Consider the following 7,373-nt stretch of genomic DNA (forward strand, 5'->3'; position numbering starts at 1 on the left):
ACTGGTCTATAACTAGGCAGAATAAGGTTAGGAGGAGAATCAGACTAAGAGGCGGAGAGAAGGAGATGAACGTGCTGTACTGAAAAAAGGTACCAAGCCACATGGCAGAGGGTAGATAAGAAATATGGGTTAATTTGAAATGTAATAGTTAGCTAGTAAAAAGCCTGAGCTATTGACCAAGCATTCATAATTAATAAGATGTCTCTGTGTGGTTATTTGGGAACTGGCTGGTGGGACAGAAAACTCCATCTCATGAGAGGGCCATGTTCCAGCCCTAGCAGGCAGCAGAACTTGGCAGCTTTGGCCATGTGGCTCTGGCTTTAGAATCAAGAAGATGCCAGAGCCATGGGATACCTGCCGAGGAAAGCTGCCAACAGGGAGTGGAGCCAGCCCAAGAGAAGCGTGTAGCAGTCAACAAAGCTGAACGGAGTTTACCCTGCTGATGGCCTCCCAAACCGCCAAGAGCTGGGTGAACACCATTGTACTCAGTGGGGTTGTGAACAAGTCTTCCTGGGAACACACTGGCTTCTTCGTGACCCTAGAAAGATCATCACAATCTACCTGTGGTCTCAGGCCATTCAATACCAATGTACAAAGGTTAGGGCCTGGCAGGAAACCAAAGGTCATTATTGGGAAATTGTCGAGACCGAGGCAGAAAATTTACTACCCAAAAGAAACTACCATGTATGTAGGATCATCTGGCTCCTTAGTCCATCTTGGTCCCCCTAAGAAGGCTAACCCCCAAATCCCAATTTCCCCAGAAATTTCTTTGGTAACCATGGGGATAAAGATCTAGGAAGCAGCAGAAGCCAGCTCCTCTGTGTTTAGGATACCAGGAATTTATCAGTTCCTTAACTATTTTTAACATGGTTAAGTCCGTTGTCGTCATGGTGGGAAGCATGGTGGCATGCAGACTGACATGGTGCTGGAGAAGCAGCTGAGAGTGGAGAAGGAGCTGCATCTTGATCTCACAGGCACCAGGAAGTGGTCTGCAATACTGGGTGTGCTTGAGCATATATGAGACCTCAAAGCCCACCTCCACAGTGACACACTTCCTTCAACATGCCTACTCCAACAAAGCCACAGCTCCCAATCGTACCTTACCTAAGAGTTGATGGGGGCCAGTTACATTCAAACTACCACATTAAGACTCTCCCTATATAGTTCCCCCTAAGTAGATTCTTGTAACCACACACAGAAGGTTAACTTCAGAAATGGCAGTCCAGCATATTTTCAGGCTCAAGGGTCTTCCTGGCTTGCTTGCACTAACTGCTTAGTCAAACGTGCATCTTAGGAATAATTTGCAGTGGAGGAGACTCCACTTCGTGTATGTCATGCCACGGGTGTTCATCTGTAATGGAGAAGAGGGTGGGACCCATCTAGATCTAATCTAGATTCCCTTGTTGGTAAGGGCACGCATCATGGCCTACGCAGATGTTGGAACTTTAGCCCCTAATTGTGAAGGATAAAAACTTAAAGGAACTCAGTTCTCAAGTAGACATAGACCTAGGCCATCTGAAGAATTCTGTTTCTCACCTGGAAGCCCAGGGAGACTCCTTAGCGGAGGTTCTTAAGAATCACAGAGGACTTCTTCATGAAATAAGGTCTTTGTGTGGAACTGGGAGAAACTTGTTGCTTCTGTGTTAACCAGACGGGTAATTAGAGAAAGTTAGCTATGGTCAGAAATAACCTTAAGGGAAGAGAAGAGAGACAGTAAGACTCTGACTACTGATACCAACCTGATTTTCCTGGTCTCTCTGATTAACTATGCTACTTACTGCCATTGCCAGGCATTGTTTTTGCTTCTCACCCTGACTATAGGGCCCCTGCTTGCTCAACTGTCTACATAACTTTGTAAAGCAGAGAGTTAGTGCCTAGGGGACAATATAACTGCTCCAAGCTGAGCCCACAATCTGACTTATACCAGTGGGGAATGTAAAAGCACCCAGACCTTAGCACAACTGACACCGTGTTAGAGGCACTATTCTGAACTTGAAACCCAGAATGGAGGCTCTAACACCTGACAAAATGGGAACAAATACTTAATCCATCAAAGACCTAATCCATAGTTCCAGGAAAGTCCCCAAATGTACAAATCTTGCTTTTTGGCTTCTGTAGTTCTGCTTCTTGCTAACTGAAGTGTGACGACCAGCATATGGTTTTGGTGCATAAATGACAAGAGTTGTATGAAGCAATTACTTATATAGTCCTATTGTTAAATAAAACTCGGGAGTCAGAAATTGGGAACAAAACCTGATAAATCCAAAGAGTGGTGGAGAAAACAATCGGCTGACCCTACTCCCCACATTTTCTGATCAAAAAAAGACCATTCATCTTTCTAAGCCTCTCCCTGCTGCTTCTTGTGCCCTTCTATCTCAGCCCTCCAAAACCTCTATGGCTAATCCCAGTCAGCCAACCATTGACTCCCCTCTGATTCAAGTTAAACTTTATTGGCAGTCTTGGGGGTGTCAGTGTGAACAAATATCTCTCAACTTTAAGGCTTAGTACTACATGGTTTAGGCAAGTTTCCCAGACAGCTGCTGGCCAGCAATAAAGACTTTCTTCCGACTTTATTTGTTTGTTTTTTCAAGACAGGGTCATCTCACTGTGTAGCTCTAGCTGACCTGGAACTCACTGTGTAGACCTGGCTGGCCTTGAACTTACAGAGATCTGCCCACCTCTGCCTCACACTTAAAGGTGTGCACCATTACACTGCTCTCAGAGTGTCTGTGTGATGGCCCCTGGTGGGATTTCCTCGCAACATGAAGAGAATGGACATTATATAAAGAATTGTTAGCCCCTGGGCTAGCGAAGCCATGGGTTCCGGTCCCAGCACCACATAAACTGGCCCTTGGGAGACTAGGCAGCAGGATCAGAAGTTCATGACAGGCAAGCTGTACATCTCGGCTGCCGCCCAGAGGAGGATGAAACAGGAGAATCATACCATTTATAAGCAGCCACACGGCAGGAAAGGGCTGTGGAGGGGACAGATAGCTTCAGAATAAACGAGTATAAAAGCCCAAAGTACTAGAGAAAGCATACTTAGTTACTGGTCAGATTCCAAAAGAAACAGAAAAGAAGAAAAAGGGAAAGTTACAAATGTTTGAGTCAGGCTCCATAGCTCACTGTACCAGGGTTGAGTTTTCTGGGAAGGAAAAATACATTTTCTCATTAAAGAGATAATTAACCCCCCCCCCCATGTCTCTATCATGGTTAAAGGTGAAGCAGTCTTCCTGAGGGATGCTCTCTTAGAGTGGTGGTTGTCCTACCTAACTGGATTAGCAAGCAGGGTAGCTTGGAATGTTAGGTATATATACCCAGGTATATATACCCAGGCTAGAGAGATAGTGTTCCCTAATGGACCTCCACAAAACCTGGATCAAGGCTACTGTAACCTTCTCTCTGAAGAGGTGACACTACAGCTGCAGGAGGTGAGCTGAAATTGGGAAATAGAGGCAGCCCAGCTTTACCGTGGCAATCTAGAGATCCAGTTCTAAAGCGGTTACTAGAAGGATGAGGAGTCACAAGGTGAGGTGTGACTCAAGCACAACTTCTGGGCAAGGGTAATTTACAGATAGAAAATCAGAGAACCAAGGACATTCCTGCTCCTGCTGACGTCCAGGTCCCTGCCCCTCAGCTGCCTAATCCATTTATAATTCCTCTTCTCATCAAAGTGGAGCACACAGCTCTGAACAGCCATTGGAATCTGTGGGCAGAGTGTGGATGTGCTGGGAAATGGAGAATGAGTATGCAATGATCTGGATATTTCACCTTGCATCAGAGGCACGGATGCAGCAATAGCTGGTTTGACAAGGCTTTTAATTCCAGTGATTTCTCAAGCTCATCCTCAGATATTTGTTCAGATTTTCATATTTTTTAAAAAGATTTATTTTTTTATTTTGCATACAGTGTTCTGTCTGGATGTATGCCTGCAGGCCAGAAGAGGGCACCAGATTTCATTACAGATAGTTAGAAGCCACCATGTGGTTGCTGGGAATTGAACTCAGGACCTCTGGAAGAGCAATCAGTGCTCTTAAGCCATGAGCCATCTCTCCAGCCCCCAGATTTCCATCTTAGTGCCCTTCATTCTTAGAAAAAAATAAAACTTGCTCATCATCACAGTAGGTGCTGCCCAAAGGCAATGATGGGGCGAGGGAAGTGTGATTGGAGTGAGGGATTTCTGCCTTTGGGGAGATAGGACTTAATGTCTAGGAAGAAGTCAGGAGCAAGTTTCTCTTCAAGTTGAAGGGTAGACTAGCTCTGTGCATTCCCTTGGAAAATTAGCAGGCCAACTGGACATATTGTTAAACTTCCTTTTAAATATTTATGTTGGTGCCCAAAGACAAATGCAGCTCTCAGCCTTGGTGAGAGAAGGCTGAGTGGGCAGGTCACAGTGGGGTCCCGTGACTGGTCAGAGTACTGGGAGGAAGAGAGTGCTCAGTGCCTGGTCCCAACAGCAGTCTGATGACCACCGACTCCAGGCCCAGCGAACTTTGGGGAAGGAGGTAGGGCTGTGAGCATAGAGGGTGGAGGAAGTGCAGTGGGTGGTGTGTCGTGGCTGTGACGTGGGAGGCTGCACTCAGAGCACACTGTAGTTATGACCGCCTGCGTGGAGAGAGAGGGAGGGAGAGAGAGACAGAGAGAGAGAGAGAGAGCAAACCCACCCGCCTATGTAGTAGTTCACAACCATCTGTAACTTCAGTTTCAGGGGATCTGATGCCCTCTTCTGACCTCCTAGGACACCAGCACACATGTAGTGAACATACATACACACAGGCAAAACACACATAAATCTGGAAGAAAACATTTCACAAGGAAGGAGAATGAGGGGGAGGGGAGGGGAGGGGGAGGAGAAGGGGTTTGGTGGGGTGGAGGGGATGGGAGGGTGATCTGTGAGAATGTAACCATGGTACATTGTGTGCAAGAATGAGGTTGTCAAAAGTTTCAAAGTTAAATTAAAAAATTGCGAAGCTATTTATGTCAACAGAGCATGGAGTTGCAAAGATACTAAACTATTATTTTTCCAGAAATGTTGAAGTGTTTTTAAATTCTTGTGTCAAATTGAAAAGCAAGCCTGCGTGTTTTCTCTGTTCACAGGGCTGTGTTTAGACAAGTGTCCAAATGCATAAGACTGTTTGCGCTTGCAAGCCTCACTCAGGGCTGGCCATGACTTCACTGTCATTTGGAATATTGTTATGGTTTGGAACACTGAATTGCTAAGATGATTTTCACTTTGAAGACACATGTTCAACTCATTTAAATAAGTGGTTAAAGTTACTAAAATGCCAAGCCTGTAAGCCAGTTTCTGTCACCAAGCATAAATTTTGGTTTTGATACCAGATGACTTAGTAATATACATGGGACCTCAACTCAGCAGCAACCCTTTCCAGAAGGTCCTGGCCTAGCAATGTTTAGTCTCTTGGCCCCTATTCTAGACACAGTCTTGATGGTGGTTTGCATGTTCACCATTTTTAACTCCTATGCATAAGCGTTATTGATATTCTATACAAGGATACTTCAGTAAGGGTGAGATTCGGGCAGCAATTGCACTGCTCTCTGTGATTTTTCTAAGTCTCCCTCCTTTAACTACCATCACCAGGGCACTGTCAGTGACTGTACCAGACACGTTGACAACAAAGACAATCACAACCGCACGAGCGTGTATTCTTACTGCTTGAGGTGACTCTTTGGGAGCTGTTTCTCCAGTGGCGTTATATTCACCAGCAACACCACCAGTAAAGACGACAAACGGAGCCATTATTTATAGTATCCATGCCGCCACCCGTCACACAAGATTTAAAATTGAAAATTAGTTCTTTTCTCCACACTACTTTGGGTAGATTTTCCAGGTTTTCTAATTTGTTTGACTATTGTCCAGTGAGAGAAACTCATTTTTGGAAACATTCCCCTTTCCTCCCCAGGGCATATTGTATCTGTCTACCCTTCTCTCCATATATTGCTTAATAAATTCACTATCAGTAAATGGCACTTTTGGCCGTCAAATATGCTCCTAGCTTTTTACAGTGTGTTACAAAAAAAACTATCAAAGTTTTAACTTAAAAAAAAAATGGGAGAAGCCGGGCGGTGGTGGCGCACGCCTTTAATCCCAGCACTCAGGAGGCAGAGGCAGGCGGATCTCTGTGAGTTCGAGACCAGCCTGGTCTACAGAGCTAGTGCCAGGACAGGCTCCAAAGCCACAGAGAAACCCTGTCTCGAAAAACAAAACAAAAAAAATAAACAAAAAAAAAAAATGGGAGAGAGGGTTGAGCTGTGGCTCAGAGGTTAAGGGCACTTGCTGTTCTTCCTGAGGCCCAACCCCAGTATCTGGGTCAGGAGAGGAGGTTCACAACTCCAACCCCAGCGGACCTGGTCTCTCTGTACATGTGGCAATGCTGTCACACACAGACACTGATACATACATATCTTCACAAAACAAACACATCATTTTGTTGCAAAGACAGACTGTTTCTCAGCTCTGCTGGTTTGTCCTTGTAACAATCCTTGGTCTGCTTGAGATCTGGTAACATAAGGCCTTCTCAATCAATCTTTGACAATTTCACAGATTTCTATAGATTAAACAGAGAAACTTATCATTTGCCTTGACAAAACCAATCTGTCTGCATTCATGACTTTTCTTGTGGGGTTCTGTTTCCCTTGGAGATGTTGCAGAAACTGTACTAGGATTAAAATACAACAATAGAGCCGGGCGGTGGTGGTGCACAAATTTAATCTCAGCACTTGGGAGGCAGAGGCAGGTGGATCTGAGTTCGAGGCCAATCTGGTCTACAGAGGGAGTTCCAGGACAGGTTCCAAAGCCACACAGAGAAACCCTTGAAAATACATAACAAAATTTAACAAACAATTCACACACACACACATGTATGTATGAAACAATAGAAAAGGGACTATATTTACTTATGAAAATTAATTTCTAAGGAAATAGAAAACAAGGTTGGGACTCTCACATCTCAGGTGGCGCAACAGATCAGAGGCTGACCGCAAAGCGTGGTGCAGATGGGTGGGGCCCAGCTGAGGTGTGGCAGGGCCCTTAACAACCAACTACGACTACTGCCTGTCATTCCCAATGGAGCTTTAAAACATTGCTGCGAACTGTGCTGCACTTGCCAAGTCACCCAGAGCCAGTGTGATATCCGATGGGGATAACACAGTGGAAGCCGCTCACAAGGGGAGACCAGACCATCCCTGTGGGTAAACGGCCGAGTGCATGTGTGTTTAGTGTGCCTGACGTCACCTGCAGACGGATGCTAGAGAACCGCACAGAAAAGCTACCTCCCCACCACGAAAACAAAAACTCCTCACACTGTAAGTAAGTTTATGATGACAGCCGCCCCGTCCCCTTCCCTAGTCATATT

This window comes from Microtus ochrogaster, chromosome 17, assembly GCF_000317375.1.
Source record: "Microtus ochrogaster isolate Prairie Vole_2 chromosome 17, MicOch1.0, whole genome shotgun sequence".
NCBI classification, from domain to species: domain Eukaryota; kingdom Metazoa; phylum Chordata; class Mammalia; order Rodentia; family Cricetidae; genus Microtus; species Microtus ochrogaster.